General features: G+C 35.3%; 1 protein-coding gene across 1 annotated transcript in view; it reads right to left on the reverse strand.

The window, feature by feature from the left end:
- CSMD1 (CUB and Sushi multiple domains 1) overlaps positions 1-20,983 on the reverse strand; it is a 984,784-nt gene that overhangs the window by 750,895 nt on the left and 212,906 nt on the right. The window lies entirely within an intron of this gene.

Below are 20,983 nucleotides of genomic sequence, written 5' to 3' on the forward strand. Positions count from 1 at the left end.
GCTTGCATGTAAAATTAAGTGACAGACAACAAAACCTACACTGAACCCTTGGCAGTGTAGACAGCACTGGATCACATTTCAGAAATCTGGAGAAAGAAAACTGTTAATATGATTCTCAAATCTTATCCATGTTTTTATGTGTTATGGCACTGCTACCTTTAAATAGGCTTATTTTTCATTAAGCTAACACAGGAACATTTAACTCCAGGATGGGTAGTCTGGGATGATTTCCAATCTGTCTGTTCAGAGGTGTACATATAAAGTAGCAGTAAGGGAAGGCCATATCTTGAAGAATATTTTTGTTTTTAAAAAGCCACGATAATTTTGGATTTGATAAACTTCTGTTTCTCTTCCACAAGTGATTAACTTGTCTGCACAACCTTGAGAGACTCGTGAAGGTATTAAAAATGCAGGAAAACAAAAAATTCTTTTTGATTCAGAGGAATTTTGGTAACATTTCAGCACTCCTCCATATGCTTCTATTTTCTTGTTGTCACTTACTATCTCCTTCACTTTCTTGAAACCACAGACATTGCAACTCTAACTGTGCATCACATTGCCAACAGTGAGCTTTGTCCCTGCAGAATCTTTAGATACCTGTGCTTTATTACAGCTGTACGGATACACTGAAAAGATTAAATGACATCTATACTAAGCTATTTTACAAAAAGTTAATTAATGTTTTAAATCCTAAAACTTCCTTTCAGTCATTATGGCAGCTAATGGAAGCAGTAAACTTTGAGGTATCTTTGAAGACAAAAGTTATTTGGCTAGAAAACATTTTCTGCAAATTTGTCTTCCAAAATACAATGAGTCACAAACAGACTATTACATTGATCATGTTTCTTCCAGGTCTCCTTGGCAGACATGGAAGAGAAGAGTACCAGATGGAAATCGTATACACCTATAACTGATCAAAAGCAAATAAACTTCATATTTTTAAACCGTGAATAATCGTAAAATTGCAATACAAAAGTAATGCAAATCAGACTGAAATAAAAGAAAATGCTTAAACTACAAGACATGAAAAATACCCATATAGGGTATCTTCAGTACAGACATGAAATAAAAAGGGTATTAGGTATATGACACACTGCAAATCCTACTTCAGTGAGACTTGATAATGTTTTCTACATCGCTAATAAGAAAAAACAAAGCTTAGAAGAACTACCTATTTTAAAGAGATTTTAGCATTACTTCAAAGCAGCTTTTGTTTATGCTTCAAAGATGTGAAGTAAAACCAAATACCAAGGAAAGAAGGTGTTTCCTTTACTCTTTTTTTCTGCGCATGAAGAGAGCAGAGAACAAAAGTTGCCATGTCATATATGAGAAACTGAGAATGTAAAGATGGTTAGCAATTCATTTCTGTTCAAAGCACTTCACAGCAATGGATCTTGAACATCTGAAAGAACTCAGACAGGCTTCTCCACAAAAAAAGAGAATGATTATTAGCAGCTGGGGCCTAACAGTAATTGAGAAAGAAAGCCTCACATTATCTACACTCAGGTACAACTTGAAAGTTTCCATATCTCTCACTATAGCAAGATCTTTCAGCTTAAATGAATGCTTTTTAGTCTACTTTCATATTTCTTGTTATTTTAGTCTACTGTCGTGCTTTATTTGACCTTGCTGCTTACAATTAACATTAACTTTTCAGAAATTTATTGAGTTGATACAATCTTTCACACTACGGAAATTAAATATAAAAAGGAAAGATCACTAAAATGGCAAGTTAATAAGTTGTTTTTTTTTAAGAATGTGATCTGCATTTCTTAGCAGTGAAAAGCAATTATCACATATTTTTGAGCAAGAGGACTGGAACTGTTTTTGTAAGAGCAGCTAACTAACTAGGCAAAAAAAGTTAATGTATTTTTGGTCTGCATTAAAAATATAAATTAGCCAATTAGTTAAAAAAAAAAAAAAAAAAAAAAAAAAAAAAAAACTACGCAGAAATGAAGATTCAAAAGAACTTTTTTTTCATTCTGCATGAAAATCAATAGTTTCCTCTAAAACAAGGAAACACGTAAGGTAAATAAAGAATTCGAACTTTTCCATGACATTTATTTGTTCGTTTGTTTTTAATCACAATGTGCAAGTAGGATGCCTTGTACAGAAGAGATTTCATGGGTATAAGAGTTTGCTCTTTTGCTTCTTATGCAATGCTTATCTTCCCAAGCTCTGAATATCTCCTAAACATTAAAGATTCCACTTATTTTCTAACAGCTCTCCATCAAACAAAACAAACAAACAAACAAAAGCCTCTCTTAAATTGTTATTCATGAAAACTACATTTCCAACACTAATTTAGTCATTTACTTACTCACTAATTTCATTTGGTAAGAGCTGTTTGAAAATTGAAGCATGTCATTTGCCTCAGGTTGTCCTAAAACATTATTCTGTAAAGGCTAACTCGGAGCCCAATGAACTCATAAGAAATATCAGTTATTATTCCACAATAGACTAAAGAATATCTTTCAGTATATTCCAATGAGTATCTGCTGAATAATTTCTGATACTTCTTTTTCTTGTCATAATGTCACTTATGAATTATGACTAAACAAGAGCACTAATAATACCAAAAACAGAAGATATGGATTACATTATGATTGAGCAACAAGTTACTCCTGACAAAGATGATATTCACCCATGGGGAAAAAAGGGCAACCTTTGACAGCTGTCAATCCATGCTGAACACTGATGGAGACCAAGTAGTGGTTGTTAGCATACTGAGGCAGTGAGTGCTGCATTTCAGCAGTGACATGAAAGACAAACCACCCTATGGACGACCACGAAGATTTTTGTAAGCTCTGCATGTAAGCTCTTGTTCATCACTGATTAAAATGCATGATGGGTGGTGGCAACTGTCAAAAAACAGCATTTGTTGCTGATGATTTTCTCTATCAAGAAGTGTTATTATGCTGTTTGTGTCTGTTGTAGTTTTCACGGAAAAAAAAAATAGGAAGGCATTACTTTCAGAGCAGCCTATGCATACATTGAAGAGTTACCTACTTGCTGATAAACATTAATGCAAAATAAAACCAAGCACTCAAGCTATTCTTCAGTGATTTACCACTCTTACTATAACCCAAAAATGAAATACTCTTATTTGTTCCAAAGTACCATAAGATCCTTTGCCTAAAGGCACTCAGTAGCTATGCCTATAAAGATATTTTGCAGGCAGGTAAGAACTTTAGTCTGCCTGCACTCTGACCCAGCAGGAAGCTTTGTAGTAGCATGTAGTGCCATGCTGTGCACAATCTAATTGCCTTTGCTGACAAGCAGTGAAGAGCAGATTGGACTCTACTTATCACATGGTGATGCCAGGGCTGAACGTATTCAGAATGAACTCATACATTCGAATTGCTGTGAGCACACCAAGCATTCTTACACATTTAGTTTGTACAGACTGGTGAACAGTCTAAACTCACACTGATTTACCATGCCTTCGTTTCTCTAGGTGGATTGTGGGAATAAAATTACGCATTTCTTTCTGGCTCAGACTCCATGGCAACACCAAATGGAACTGTAACAGTTGTGAATTTTCCCCTCTTTCCAACTTGTGGATAACTGGTGGCTAGTGTAACAAAATTGTAACAATCTTGTGAAGGTTTCGGAACAAAAATCTTTCACTCTTGCAAAAACTGCAGAAAAAAACTACAATCCTCCACAACTGCCGTGCAAAGGCAGAAGTACATCCAGCATGGCACACAAATGCTACGTGGTACTGGACACTTTCTGCTTGGCAACAGCTCCTGGCTCGATTGGAAGCGATCAACACACGGCCTTGCCAACCCCACAGACAGGGACACACGCTCCACACATCCTCAACTACCTCAGTGACAGGAGAAGGGACCCTCAAGCATCACGAGATCTGTGGTGGTGACTTGCTTTTTTTTTCTCCTTTCTTTCTTATTTATTTCTCTCTGTCCTTCAGCACACTCTTGCTTAATCAACACCTTGATTCTGTTCAGAGGGACTGGGATCAATATAATGAACCACAAGCCACTTTGGATTGCAAAAGTGGATGAACCCAAATACAATAAATCTCCACTTTTTATTGCCTTCTACATTCTGATGGTCTAGGGAGATTGTTTCTTTGAATCAGTGAAGTCTGAAATTTGTCCCAAGTAAGAGGAAAGTTAAACATAAAGTGACAAATAAATGCTTGCTATGTACTTTGGGCTTTAGTTCAGACTCATGGTACTTAAAAAGCAATTTACATGTAAGAAAGGAAGAATTCAATTACAGTAGAAAGCAATAAGCAGATGACTAAATGAACAAGATTAAGGTAAAATGGGTGAAAGTGAGAAAGGAAGATTTGCTTTATTTCACAAATTCACTTTGTTGGTGGGTTATTGTTTTTGTTTTGGTTGGTTGTTTTTTTTTTTTTTTTTTTTTTTTTTCCCCTACAGATAATATTGCATAATAAAATTCAGACTCTTAAAGTGTAACTTATTCAATTATTATCTTACATACTGATTTCACTAAAAAAAGTAGGAAATGAGGACATGAGCTCTCGTTTCCTGTTTCATCCAGGAAACAGTTATCAATTAAAATGCTTGTAAAACAGATAATTAAGTATAAATTTAGTGGTATGTTCACTGAATTGTCAAACTTGATGTATCAGCTATGTCACTCTCTTTGTGCACTTGTTTTCAGGTAAGAAGCTAATGTTTCAAAGTCACACTGATTTTTTCCTACTAGAAAAGATAGGTTATGTGTTTGAAAGAAAATAACTAATTATGACTAGTTGGAAGGAGCTACATGCACACTTTTAGGCTACTTCATGTATGAGTTTAATTGAGTTAAATTTTCCTTAGTCTGTAAATTATAGAAGACTAATGAATTTCCTTTTTAATCAGTAAATAAGCCTTCAATAACAAATCTCTAATGGAATCATCATTTTGTTCTTCAATTTGATGGAGATTTTGAAAGGTTTTTATAGCAGCTAATTCATGTTAACAGGTAAATAAAGAAGTTTTGCTTTTCTAAAGATTTATCATATTTTATTTTTTAAAACAGAATGTTACAGTTTGAACTATTACAGACAGCAAAAAAATTGAGCAATTTAAGTATCTTGGACATACAGAAAGGTTTGGTTTGTAAGGGACATTTAAGATTGTCTAGTTACAATCCCCCTAATAAAGACAGGGACACCTCCCACTAGAACAGGCTGCTCAAAGCCCAATTCAGGCTGGCCTTGAATGCTTCGGGGGGGGGGGCACCCACAGCCTCTCTGAGGAACCTGTTCCAGAGTCTCGCTATCCTCACACTAAATAATTTCTTTTTAATATCTAGTCTAAATCTACCTTCTTCCAGTTTAAAGCTGTTTCCCCTTGTCCTGTTGCTACATGTCCTTCTAAGAAGTCCCTCCCCAGCTTTCCTAAAGGCCCCTGTCAGATAATGGAAGGCAGCTATAAGGTCTCCTGAGACCTTCTACGGGCTGAACAGCCCCAGCTCTCTCAGCCTGTCTTCACAGGGGAGGTCCTCCAGTCATCTGATCATCTACATGGCCCTCCTCTGGACCTGCTCCAACAGCTTGATATCCAGATGACATCTCATGAGAGCAGAATAGAGAGGCAGAATCACCTCCCTCGACATTTTGGTCACACTTCTCTTGATACAAGCCAGGATACTGTTGGCCTTCTGGGCTACAAGCACACATTGCCAGCTCATGTTGAATGTTTCATAAACCAACCCTCCAAAATCCTTTTCCTCAGAGATGCTCTCAAGCCATTCTTTACACAACCTCTATTTGTGCTTGAGATTGCCCTGACTCAGGTGCAGGACCTTGCACTTGGCCTTCTTGAACTTCATGAGGTTGGCATGGGCCCACCTCTCAAGCTGTCCAGGGTGCTCTGGATAGCATCTCTTCCTTCTAGCATGTCAACAGCATCCCTCAGCTTCACGCCATCTGCAAACTTGCTGAGGGTGCACTCCATCCCATTGTCCATGTCACCTCCAAAGATCTTAAATAACTCAGTCCCAACACCAATCTCTGAGGAACACCACTCATCACTGGGTTCCACTTGGACACTGTGCCATTGACTGTGACTTTCTGACTGCAACAATCCAGGCAGTTCCTTGGCCAGTAAGTGGTGCATCCATCAAATCAATTTTTCACCAATTTGGTAACAAGGATGGATGCAGGACAGTGTCAAATGCTTCGCATAAGTCCAGTTAGATGATGTCAGTTTCTTTATCTACTGATGCTGTAAAACCATAAAAGGCCACCAAGTTTGTCAGACATAACTTACCCTTGATGAAGATGTTTTGGTTACCACTAATCATCTCATTTCAGTCTTCACAATATCACAGCCCAAAAATTTGTCTTTGAATTTGATGTTCTTACTGCATAAAATTAATTGAAAATCTCAGTAGTTTTATGTGTACATCTTGTGTAAACGCTCTTTCTGGCTCTAAGTTCACAAAAGCTGACAGATTCTAAGCAAATGTCCTTCAAAAACTTTCAAACAAATAAACATAAACAGCCCTGCTCAGACCTTAGCTCTGAAATTCCTCCAGGATAAATCAACAAAATTAAAAAGACGATTTTGCTCTTTTGGAATAGAGAAAACATAGAGTCACTTCCAAAATACCAAGACTACATCCTATATAGAATCGCAGAATCAACAAAGTGGGAAAAGACGTACAAGATCATCCAGTCCAACCATCTAACTAAAACCAATAGTTGTCACTAAACCATGTCCCTCGACACAACATCCAAACGTTCCTTGAACACCTCCAGGGTCAGTGACTCCACCATCTCCCAGGGCAGCCCATTCCAGTGCGTGACCACTCTTTCAGAGAAGTAGTATTTCCTAATGTCCAACCTGAATCTACCCTGGCACAGCTTGAGTCCACCCCTCTTGTCCTACCACCAGTTACACAAGAGAAGAGGCCAAACCCCAGCTCACCACAACCTCCCTTCAGTTAGGTATAGAGGTCTAGTTCATTCTTACAGTTTCTTAATTTCTAATCAGCTTTCTCAAGTGAGAGTTAGGATGCACAAACAGTTGACATAGTGATAGTGGAGGAAATAAGATACAAATATTCATAGATTTTCTAAATTGACCAGACACAATCTGAGAGAAGAAGTGGCTCTACTATGAAGTATTTCTTCTGCTGGCAACTTGGGCACTGCCGATGCTGAGAGGTTGCAGGACTGAGGACATTTCCCTGACTCAGTTAGGCAATGGAAAGATACTTCCCACTGCCCTAGTTGTCTGTACATCATTCCTATGTACAAGTCCACATTGTAGCCTACCCGAATGTCACTGTTGCATCTGTTTGTTTGGTGTGATGTAATTTACTCACTGCTCTATATCCATTTTATTGCCTCTTTTTGAAAATCCAAGAAAGAGAGGTGTTACATAAAAAGTGTGCACTTTATTACCCATAAATGTCACTTCACTGTTAGTGCAGCTGCCTTCACTGGATCTGTTTTTACAATTACAAACAAAAGACTTGATTTAGCACACACTAGGCTTCCTTACTGCTGAGCTGTGCATGCTCCACATGTGTTGGCAGCTAGCTTCCTTCAGATTATTGTACTAAGGCTCTACAAATCTTTAAGCATAAATGAAGGCAAGAGATGCTTAGAAAATACAGAGCTGGGGACATAACATTCTGTAAAGAGCTTTCTGAAAACAGTGAAGGAATATGAACAGTCAGGAGAGAATATCTCAGAACACTTTAGAAAAAGGAAACAATTCCATTTTAAAGGCATGATAACTGTAAAAATTACTTTACTTGACTATACTGAGAACATACCATACTTTTGCGACTTCCATCCAAGCACCTCCAAAAACATTATAAGCATTCAAGTACTTACCATGTAAACACTATTTTTCAAAAACAATAGAACAGAGCTTATGTGGATATTTCAAAAATAGGAAAAGTTATTTATGCAAGTCTGAGTCTTCTGAAAGCTGGCTATCCAACTAATATTTTTATTTTTATCACATTAAATTCTGATAGAATGGTGCAAAATTTCAAATCCTTGAAGAAAACTCTGAGTTATAATGACCCCCAAATCTATTCATGCTATTTTGATTCAAATTTCTCATACACATGGATTTTTAGGTATGTGTGTTATGCAATATGCTGTATTTATTCTCTTCATGTGCTTCTTTCTAAAATTATATTGTTTTATAAACTACTGAAATACTGAAATATTTGAACAATTACATGATTCTGAGTACAAAATTTGATGGGAGGTAAAAAACAAGATAAATTTATAAATAAATGATGAAGTATTTATATCAATAAAAACACCACATAAACAAAACCTGTGAGGACTACTAAAACATTCCCTCTAGTCCTATTGCTAACTAAAACGGAGGAGAGGCCAAACCCCACTTCACCTCCAGCTCCCTTCAGGTAGCTATAGCAAGCAATGAGGTCTCCCCTGAGCCTCCTCTTATCCAAACTAAACAATCCCAGCTCCTTCAGCTGCTCCTCATAGGACTTGTGCTCCAGACCCCTCACCAGCTTCGTTGCTCTTCTCTGGACACACTCCAGGGCCTCAGTGACTTTCTTGTAGTGAGGAGCCCTCAACTGAATACAGCACTTGAGGTGTGGCCACACCAGCGCTGAGTACAGAGGGATGATCACTTTCCTGCTCCTGCTGGCCACACAATTTCTTATACTAGCCAGGATGCTATTGACCTTCTTGGCCACTTGGGTACACTGGTTCATGTTCAACCAAGCATCAACCATCACCCACAGGTCTATTTCTTCTATATAGAATTCCAGGCACTCTGCCCCAAGCCTCTAGCATTGCATGGGGTTGTTGTGGCCAGAGTGCAGCACTCAGCACTTAGTCTTGTTGGACTTCATCCCACTGGCCTCAGCCCAGCAATCCAGCCAGTTCAGATCTCCTTGTAGGGTCATCCTACCCCTAGGCAGATCAAGACCAAGCTGGAAGAAAGTGTCATCTGTAGACTTACTCAGTGAGCACTCAATCCCCTCACCCATATAATCAATAAAGAAACTGAATAGGACAGACCTCAATACAAACCTCAGGGGAACACCACTGCTGACTAGTTGCCAGCTGGTTTTACTTCTAAAATGCGATGTCAAATTCCTTCAGATAAATTAAGCAATTTAAAATTCATAAATGGATTAGTAAAATATCATGATCATGAAACAGAATGGATAGAACACATGAGCAACACCTTGAGCATGGGAAACTGGGATTCCAAAACATTATAGGCAAGAACATCTTAAGGTATTTGTCTTTAGAGGAAGATACCATCAGCTCAATCTTGCATTTATGAGCTTGCAAAGACTTATACAGACTAGGAAAAGAGAAGTCCTCTCTCTCCATCAGTGAGATAATAGAGAATGTAAAACATGGACAAAGAGAATATAGTGAAGCAGTACTAATAACTAAAAAAAGTATGTTTTTAAAATAATTTCTCCTTTCTGGCACTTCATGTTGAAAGGATGAAGTTGACAAGCTTTTCTTTTGGCTAGGCCCTTTCGAAAACAAAGAGAGAACCTATGATTAATGGTTACAGCAATAAAAAATAAACGAGGACAAGACTATACTGTGAAAGCAAGCTTGAACAGTCCATAAAATGCTGCCAAATATGCTGAATAGCCTTGAAAATTGGCTTTCGTAAAACAAATCACTATGCTCCTTATTACAATGTTAAAATTAGTGCTTCATTTTAAAATTTAAAATATATAATTCAATAATTGCATAATTTACCTCATCTACAGAAAATGCATCTCCTCTTTCTTGATTATTTTTGATTGCATGTTTTTGGAGATCTGTGGTACAATGTAGTCTGATGACAACTACAACATTATTCTATACTCATTACACTCCTCTGCTCTTTCTTACTTTCAGATGGGGAGAAGCACAGTGTTTGAAACCAAGGATTTCAGAATCAGGATTTTATGAGGCATCAGAATTCCTGACTATTTACGTTTTTTGTTTTTCCTCATGTAAACTTTCTCATCTGTGCTTATCCATTTTGTCCCAAGCGTTGTAATTGGAGTAAACCTTTGAAGAAAGATTGTTGAGACCTTCTTCTTCCTTTACAGTAGAAAAACAAACCCTATTTTTCCTCTGTTTGTCGGCTTGCATTTTGGTTGGTAAATACCAGGCTTCTTAGGTTAAAAAAAAAACAAAACAAAACAAAACAAAAAAAAAAAAAAAAAAAAACAGATTTCTACAATTTTCAGAGTTTTAGAAATTCTGTTTCTTTTCTACACAAATACACAAATCTTTCTGTTCTTCTCTAGGTCCAAATGCTGATGTTCACAATACTGATGCTTAAAATACTCCTTTCAGAAAAAGGAATCAGGATAAATGCATGAAGCAAGCTCATTTTGGCAGATGTGGGAAGATCACAGGTGGAAAAGCAGAAACAAGATCAGGGAAAAAAGATGGATAATACATAAAGGGGGCCGTCTAAGTACCAAGTTGTGCCAAAAGCCATTTCTTCATCTAGATAGAGACAAAACCCTCAGGAAACCTTAGATATAAAAAGCCAGAAAGAACAACTGTGAGCCCTCAGGAACATAGAGGTACTGTTAGTCAAGGTGTTCGGTCTTCTTCATATCTGTCAATGCTAATCATGAGAAAAAAGAATAGAGCACACCAAACCTGGAGTAACCCAAAACTTTAGAGCCACAGTTTCTACTCTTGCTACAAGTTAGTATTCACACTTCCAGGAAGGTCACTGAATATCCACTGTATTAGCCTGTATAATATTCTTTTTAACTTGCATTGAAAATTTAATTTGCATGATTTTACTTTCTGTTCACAAAGGTCAATGTATTCACTACTAGGTCACTGCACATTAAATACTGAGATCAACTGCCCTCATTACAAGCAAAAGATTCATATGTACTGGTCTAAAACATGGTTCTTTTCAATCTAACAGACACTCATTCACTGCTGGAGTGTGATTTTTTTTATTTTATATGTAAATAACTTGCTTTTTTTTTTTTTTTTTTTTTCCCCTCACTAGCAAATGTTGAGTTATTCATGGTAATGTATTCTTTCATAATTTTTTTTTCTTAGCTACAATCTCTTCCAAGTTTGGAACATCTCACAGCAAGCAAAGAAACTAACATCTTTTTCACACAGCATGACATTAGAGTATTTGGCTAAAGGCCCTAAAACACTGAAAAGAAATGAAGAAACCAACAAAAAAAAAAATCTTATTCATGAACCTGTATTTCCTTGTCACACTCAATTTGCTTTTTCATGCTTGAAGCACATAACAGAAATTTTGATGGCTTGGTGTTTTATCTTTATAGGGAAAGTAAGCCTATTCTGCTCCATTTTCCATTATTTCTAGACAAAAAAAAAAAAAAAACAAACATGAAACTATGGCAGAAGGAAGAGAATTTTTCTTCTTAAATGGCAGACAGAACCTCAAGATCTGTGTGCTATGGAATATTTATTGGAGGACTCTACACTGTATTTTTTTTTTCACCTCCAAACAACTCTTATTTTACTTCGATGAATATGGTAACCTTTTGCAGTGAAAGCATTTGAAACCTCAAGGTTACTATACAGATTTTCAGCTTTTCTTCACTTTATTTGCTTCAAGAAAAAAACAAAACCAATTCTAATTAGTAAATTAAATAATGAACAAAATGTAAGTAACTGTTGCAACCTCTGATACACGCACAATAGTGGGACATTACTATTTGATTTTACAATTTTGTGTATTAAATTTTCAATCAGAAGTCAGCAATCTAATCAATTCATCATCTTATTTGCTGGCATATATTAGCCTTTGAAAGTCATGACATAAAACTGAATCTGACAAATATAGACTATAAGTTATCTTTCTCAACACCGAGGTCTGGCTAACTTGTACGAAGTGATTGTCTCTGTGCTGTTTTCTGGTACATTCTCTAATTTAGTTGAATGTGTTTGTCTTCCATATCTAACAGCACTCCTGAATTACACTCTATCCTAAACAAAGTCCTGAGAATTTCCAAAAGTAATATCTTGCACTTCACTTCAGCAATATTTCCTCAGTATGATTTTCCATAGTCAGCATTTCTGCTGTAATTAAAAATGAGGAAATATTTACCTTTCAAACATTGTCCTGTTTTATACATTTTAACTATGCCCTGTACGACTGCCTTCCATAACACCCCCATATCTCTTCATCTCTTCCTACACAGTTACACTACAAATCAAAGATTTCTACTTCCACCTTAAAGTAAATGAATCATTTTTCTCACTTCTGTTGTTACAACCATCTTATATTAATTTTAAAAAGCATTTTAAAAGTTATATAAATGATTGACAGCTTAGATGTTAAAAAACATTTTTTTTTTATTTTTTTTATTTTTTTTTGAAAGTTTAATCCTTTTTATGATGGTTAATTCATAAACTATGAAACAAGAGGATGTCTCTTGGTGCCAGGAAATCCCATGTTCTTGGAAATCTTCTCTCCATTACTTCATCACCACAGAGGGAGAAAAAATCTGTTCTCTTCCTGAGAAATGTTCTGAGGGAAACTTTCAAAATTGTTAACACCAAGCTGCTATGATTTTTGTTTAAGAATAGTAAAATACAGTGTCAGTAGTACGGTATCTTCCTGAGACTTGGTTCTTTAACCAGTTTTTGTGCTAATTGATCACCAAATGCAACACTTACATTTCCATCTACTAAGAACACTCTTTCCTCAAACAGGAATCCACCAATTGCAAGAACAGCAGTCTCACATTAAATTAACTATCATTTGTTTCTTTTTCATTAAAAACATTATGACATGCTGGGGGAGAATGTGACATTTAACAAAGATGTCAGAAAACACAGATGTCAGAAAACACGAGCCTTGTCCTAAGAAGCTGATCTAATTTTGACAGTGTCAGCAGATCTGGTATGACAGGAGGAGCAGAATCTCCTGGAAACAGCATAAATAATTTTCACACAGCATTCTAATAAAACAAAATGTGATAGAAGTTAGGAAGGTGATTCACCTATCTGAAGTAATAACTTCATGTGATGTAGCAAGAATGAGAAGCAGAAGGATATAGATGCCTAGGCTATAGTGCCACCTGCTTTCTGCTTCTGTAAGACATTTTGAAAAAAAGAAATGCATCACAAATTTAAAACAAGAACAATTAATCCTTTTCCTTAAGTAAAATATGTATAAATACTTAATATGTCTAGAGACTGTATTTGCTCAGCTCTCTTGGTAAAGCGGAAACCATTTCCAGGAAATGAAATACAGGAATAGAACTAACTTACACAGCTTTGCATTTGACTATTAACTGAAAGACTCGCCTTCCTTGGTTGGCTCTGATAGCATTATTTATTTATTTTTAAAGTTATAATAAATCCATGGTGTTTTTGTGGAGTTCTTACCTGAAGTGCCTCAGAGTGCCTACAACACATATGTCCTATCTAAAAATTGTACTGTGTATTTATGACTATTTCACAGCATGAACAGAAATATAGGCTTCATAAAATATTACAAATATTTGAAGAAGTTAGATGAATAGATGTAGAAATACATTTAAGAACCTGTAAAAAAACCTCATTCTTTCCAATGTACTAAACAAGGTATTGAACAAACAGTCCTATCAAACAGTGATGATCAAGGGGAACAAAACGTAGGGAAGGTGCAAGAGGAAACAAGCAGCTTATAATATGCATCAATGCATTTACTAGATGTCCACGGTACAGTTTAGAACAGCAACACAATGGAGTTTCTTAGATGAAAGACTGAACAAAATCTAAGTTCTTCATGGTGTCCATTACATACTGCTGTTGCTTTTTAAAATAAGGAGGAAAGCACGAGAAAGCAGTGCTCCATACTGACTGTTCTAGAGTTTACACAAAATCGAATCCCTGTGGTTTATGAAGAGAATATGCATTTCTGTGGTGTAATTTATCTCAAGCTAAAAATCACGTGTGGCAAAATAGGCGAATGACTCTTCAAATCACCTGTTTCTCTGTACTGACTGCAAAGGAAGCTCTGAGTGATGAGGTAAAATGCTTACTAAGAGCAGACTAAATTTGTCTGGGGAAAAAGCATACTGATATGCAGAACAGAAAGTTAGACTCATGAAGGGCTTACTACTCCAAAAGTTTGATAAAATTACTGCTTAACTTCCAGTGCTCATTCAGCAAACAGTAATGAGAAACACACACAACATCTTCAGAAGAATTATGCTTATCCCTTCAGCAAGCAACAGGCTGTAAATCAGAGACCATTTGCACTCATTCACTTAGAATAATGCAATACATCTTGAGCATAGAGGATTTTTGAGATTATGAGTTTTTGCAGATAATTACACAATGGAGAAGAGTTTCTCCACCTCACAAACACAGACATTAAAAAAAAAAAAGTATTTAAATCTATTTAAATTCCTATTACACATGAAGTCATCCACAGTCCTTACAAATAATAAAGAAAAGAGACAAGACCAGTCCTATCATGAAGTCTAGATCTTGGTGGCCACCAGGGCACCATCTCTGCTCAAGTCCTCACTTAATCTAAGAAAGGCATAGGGTGAAATCAATCTCACATTCCTAAAGAATCCTTAGTGAAACTCAGAGCCAAATACTGAGTATTTCGGACACCATAAATAATTATTTACTCAAAGCAGAACAGCTTTAAGAATAGACCCACATGGATTTCACAATCAAGCCCTTCACATGAACTAGGCAACTCGGGATTAAGCCTGGATTTCTGTAGCTCTCAAGTGAGCACCCCAACCTACCTGCTGCTGGCCAATTTTGTTAAGCAATGCATCAAAAGTTAAATGTAGTGATACGAATTCTACATAAAAATCAGCTGATCATAAAACTGCTCTGCTACACTATCAATAGGTACGACTTAACCTGATTTCCCACCTTCAGAAGGTTTGTACAGAAACGAACAGCTCAGCTCTATATTCTGCAAAGATACATGACTTTTTATATTTCTGAGACTGCCAGTAGTAGAGAGAAAATTTCTATATTAAATCAGCTTTATAAGTAAACGGACTAGGTATAAATTCATGATTTATATCTTTTGAATGTACTGCTTTTGGTATCCCACACTTTTGCTTCAATACACTTGTTACAGTTTTCCTCACCTCATGCACACCACATAATTCTCTAACTCTCCTTTCTGTGAGCTTTATGGAGAGGAAGGGCTTTTGTTGCTCATACAGTATATAAGTGAGATGAGTTCTGGGGCAAAGAAAAAGTGACTGAGAAACTATAATGGACTATTGTCTAATTCATGAATTAAATGATTATCTTAAGAAATAGGAAACATTGAATGGATTGTTCAATACTGCATATACATTTGTGTTAACTTTCAGAACAATTTTGTTACTTAAGGCCATACTATGCATATTTAGCTCCAGAAGCCTAGTGAACATGACTGTCAGTAGCTAAGAAAAACATGCAGTCTAATATTACCATCTGTTACTTTCTCTTCCTTGTCATTTTGCTTTTCTCTCACAATGTTGTACACAGTAGGCTCTTCAAAGAGAATTGCAGAGTATAGGTGTGTGTTGTGGGAGTGGGAGATGAGAAAAGGATGTATATATAAATATATTTTAAATAGTCTTTTTGCTGAAATACAAGAATAAAAATGAGGTCTGCAGGTGGAAGAGAATATAGACAAATCAATGGTAAGAATAGACAGTCAATAGTAAATGTTCTGTAAGGATGCAGTTTCCTGCCAAATTGGTATTGAGCCTATTATTAAAATTTGTCTTCACTTTCCTTATGATCAGTGTCACTCTCATTATATGCTTTCTACATCAGCTAGCCATGTTTTGATAAATTCATTCAGTAGAATGTAGATAAGCATACACAATTTTCACCCGCAGTAAAGAATGAGGCCAGAAATAATCAAGAATTACAGCACTTTTTTTTTTTTTCCCTTTCTCCACATAAGTGTGAAAAACATGACTGTCAAAACTCAGTGTCCCTGATAATGTCAATAGATGCTCATTTGAATATGAAAAAGATGAAAACTGAGGAAAATTTATAAGTAACACTGACAACTGTACATTTTTGACAGTTTGCTTACAAATTTTGTTTTACAAGCTGAACTAATTGTGACTGGCTATCAGATAATGCTTTGTTTCCACTGCATCAGCTTAGAACAGACCGTGCACTCATCTCAAATGCCTGAAAAATTGTAATACTGTAACTAACCCTATTATCACTACCTCCTGGTCCAGCACAGGGTGGCTCTCTTACCCAAAGACAGACTATGATCATACAGTCAGTAATCACAAGACTCAGTTAAGACAGGCAGGTAATTACCAGATGACAGCAGAGAACATGATTCACAGTTTAACCTAATTACATGCATCAGAAATATAACGAATCAGTTATTACATTTCATAAAGCTTTTTTTTTCTTAATTTAATTTGTTATCAAGCTAACACATAAAGGATGTTTTTCCTCTCCAAAACAAGCAGTAAAAATTTCTTCAGAGCACATGTGTTACATCCAAATTTAAAAGTTACCTATCACAATTATATAGAAACTGGCAAATCCTGTAATAAAGTTGCATAGTAACAATTCTCCAAATGGGCCAGATTTTAATAAGTGGATTTCTTTCTCAGTGAGGAGTCTAGTTGTAAATTCTCTAAAGGCCATGCTAGGACATTAACAGACTGATCTCTGACCAAAAACTTGAGTAAAAGTCATTACACAGGTGGAATTTGAGGACACTGATCAGGAACACTTCTGTACAGAATTCTATCAATTCAACTTGTATCTTCAAAAATAAAAAGGATTGTCTTTGAACAAGATGGGAAATGCAGAAAGAGGAAGAACAGCTTTAAGCACACTGCATGTGAAATAAACAATTACGTGCAAAGTTAAGCAGTTATCTCCACTCTCAAAAACTGACGTACTTAAGAGTAAAAAAAATTCCTTACACAAACAACAATCAAGTCACCATTTTCTATCTTTTTTTTTTATGACCATTCTATCATCTAGTCGGAAACTTGATTGAAATTTCTGAAATCAACTGTATCACCAGTTTACCCTAAAGAGAGTTTTAAAGTTGCGTCTAACTTTCAAGAGCTGTAATTTCCCTAACTGTATTTACCTGTCTTCTTAATATTATTTAGTATGCCATTTCTAAAAAGTCACATCTTACAGGAATTTATCCTGTATCTAAATTGTGTGAAAAATTGCAGAGTTTCTTAGGAGCTTCTGAAACAATCACAAATGTCTCTGATAGATCCATACCCACACTGGCAATGTGCAATCTTCTATTTTTTTGTAGCTTTAAATATTTTTAACGGATACACCAAGGGGGTTGTTGTATAAAATAACTTTCAATAACACAGAATCAATAAACGTATAGCTGTTTGACCTAGATCACAAATATGTTTATTTCAAGCTGAAGTAATCATCATTTCTAATATATTGGTATCCAATTACAAATAAGAAGGGAGACAGCGTGCACCTCTTACCCAAAATTAAAAATCTACTCTAAAATGCTGTAATGTGAAATACATAACAGCTATCCATAAAGAATATCCTGTATTTCTCAGCAGGTTATAAATGTGCTGAATAATGCTTTTTTATTAGAAAGGTGCCTTCATACAACTAATTTTTATTATCTTCTTAAGTCAAGTCTGACTGTTGCCCTTAAGCAATAAGATTTCTTGCATTCTAAAGTTTCTAAAATGAAAGAAATTAGTATTTTGTGGAGTCACATCCCAACTCTTCACTTCTAGCTAATACTTATGGCTGTAAAACACTATAAATGCATCAAATCATGGCTACAATTTACACAACTTCAGTCAAGAAGTAAGGAAAAGGTGAAGAAGGAACACGCATAACTTCTCTGATGAATCACATAGTATAACCAGTTTAATAAGGAAATTAAAAAGGTATCTGCCTCCACAGTGGACAAAGGAATTGATCCTAACTGTATCTTCACTACAGTACCACATTTATTTTTTAAAGAAAAAAATTGACTAAAAAAATCACTTTAAAATACTTTTTATTATAGATTCATGGATTTCTCTGACCTATTAAAATACTTCCTCCCCCTCTCCCTCTCAAGAAACAGTAGCTCATGTGAAAATCCATTTCAAACGTGGCAACTCCCACATTTCAAAAAGGCAGGAGTTCCAACAACACTCCATGATTTGGAGAATTAAAAAAGAATTATTTTTATTATAGTATGTAAGCTTTCAAAAAAAAAAAAAAAAAAAAATTAAACTGCTTAAGATTGGAACTGAGGAGTTAAAAATGCTAGGAGTAGGATTCCCACCTTTCAAAATTTTTTGAAAATAAATAAATGCCTTGTTGAATCAGCCACTATTGCACTTTTTTTTTTTTTTTTTTTTAATGTTTCCTTCAACTGCATGCCCTTCATGATGCTAGTGGAACGCTTCTATCAGCAATTAGCTCATCAGAAACATGGTTTAATTTTTAGGTAGTTCTGCACAAAGCCAGGAGCTGGACTCAATGATCTTTACAGGTCCTTCCCAGCTCAGGACATTTTATGACTCTGATAAAAAATGAATCACGTTTTAGCCTTGTGGCTAAAATCTGGCTCTTTCTTCATAACACCATAATACTTGAGGAAAAAAAAAAAAAAAAAAAAAAATCAATCAAATCAGTTGAAACATAAAAAGGAAGGACATTCGATAACATTTTTACAGTCAGGAACTCGCTAATAAGTTTCATTAACCATATAATAACAGTTTTATTTTTCTTACAAATATACAGGATACCAGACTGTTCTACTGAAATTATTGCTTTTTCTTGTTTTACCAAACTGAACAATAAGTGCTTCTGTTACTTAGTGCCATGATAAATGAATATTTCATTTGGAAAAATAAATGTACTCTGTACTGTGGATAGAGGGAAACTGTGCTCATTCCTTTAATATCTCCTTCAGAAACTCAGTAGCTCACACACACAAGTAAATAAACCAACAAGTGGATAAATTGATTTGTAAGAAATACGTGCAATGCAGAAGCAAAAATAACCAAAAATACATCAGTAAGTTTTCATGGGGAAGGCAAAAAAAAAAAAAGAAACAAGGAATGGCAAAATGCTAACCTGCACAAAGCTTTAGTTGCTGCAACATCAGCAGCTCTGTACAGAAATCAATCAATCCACATTGTTTACTGTTCTCTTGATCCCAGAGAAAAGAAAGATGGATGTCTTTTTCAAAGAAATGAAAAGACAAACCTCTGAAATTCCAAACATGCTGGATACATGATAAATGTTAGTTTAGTAAGATAAATAAAAAAAGCTTAATAACGAGAAGCCCAAACTTTTACTTCAGTGATTTTTTGTAATCTGAAATCTTGGATTGTGAAGTTGTGAAGAATTTGCATATTGTTTATTGCTTACTGACAAAAAAAAAGGGGATACTGTTCATTCTTTCTTATTTCTGAATGACTCAAGAAAGCAGGAAGAACATATTGCTATTTAGCATATATTGTGTATATGACTGTCAAAAAAATTTTATAAGCTTTATTTTATGGCATGCTTTGTTAGCAACTTCTATCTTCTATGTTACAGCATCATTAGAATAGAAATCTTTACTTCAACTAATGTAGGCAATAACAAGGAGCATCTAATATATTACTACCTAGACTGCAGTATGCTAAATAATGCATAGGAGGCCTCAGAATGAAGGCAAGCAGACATTTCAAAACTACATTCCAAATAATACATATCACGTGTCCAAAATTGTTACTGATGGCTGTGTGTACACGCAAAATATTTATGTCTGTACATCTGCATCTTCCTATCAGCATGTAGAGTTTAATTAGCAGCTTTTCTGAATAAGAAAACAATGACCACAATTTCCTGGAATTCATTTTTGAGAATTTTTGAGATTATAATAATCACACAGAATGAAAGAGTGCTAGTCTGGTTTTATCTACAATAGGCAAGAATGATATAGTATTTTTAGATCCTTAACTGTCATCATTCTTCCTATTATAGCCTTACTTCTCAACCTCTTAGTAACATATCTGACAATAACCTATGACCGCTGCCATATATAATTTGTTCCTTTAAATGAGTATACACTTCAATAATGCAATAACATACAAAGTTCATACGCATCTTAGAACTACTTCTCTTTTCCTTTCTCCACAACTTAAAATTACTTATTCCTTTACCTTATCATTTCAACATATATTACAAATGTGGCTCTACTTTCTTAGTTTTAAACTAAGATATTTAGTAAAAATACGCTGGTGAATACAAAAATGTTCTTCAGGAAGCACAGTAACCTCGCTATAACCTAGCCTGTACTACATCATTTTACTAAATTTTACTTCAACAGCTACAAAAGGCAATACAAAATCTGTGATGAACATTACTCAATTATAATTTGTGAAAGCTATACAATTACACAACTATTTTTAAAAAAAATCTCAATATTCTGTATGATAGCTAAAAATATATATAATTATAAAAAATCTAGCACAGTATTTCCACCTGTGCAAAAATATGAATAATATGCATACTCTGAAGGGAATGTTCCAAGAAGCTCTCTTACATCTGAACATCATCAGCTAAAATGCAAGACCTTAATTTCCAATATCTTGCTGAATTAATCATCTTCACATGTGCAATTGTGGAAAGGCACACCTGTGAATATGATTTGTGCAACTAAGCTGAGGAAAAATTAAGTCACAGAGCACAAGCTATGTCAATAACATTTTGTCAATCAAATTCCGCTTTTCTAACATTAGTGTTCTACAAAGTAAACTTTCTGTCTCCTACTTTCATAACCACAGAACATCAAATTGTGTTCTTCCCTTAAACAATTTTCTACTAATAGATTAGTGTAGAAGCAGCGGGAATGTTAGTTACTGATAATAACAGCATTTGACCTAATCAGAAGTACTCCCTGTATGTAGGTGATATAAGTACTAAAAATCAGTAAGTACAGGAAAAGAAGCACATATATTGCACAGAAAAGCAGGGGTAGCTCCACGATTTTCAAAACTTTTTGCACTGAGTCAACAATCAATCAGAATATGATTT

This window comes from Tympanuchus pallidicinctus, unplaced genomic scaffold, assembly GCF_026119805.1.
Source record: "Tympanuchus pallidicinctus isolate F22 unplaced genomic scaffold, pur_lepc_1.0 scaffold1, whole genome shotgun sequence".
Classification (NCBI taxonomy): domain Eukaryota; kingdom Metazoa; phylum Chordata; class Aves; order Galliformes; family Phasianidae; genus Tympanuchus; species Tympanuchus pallidicinctus.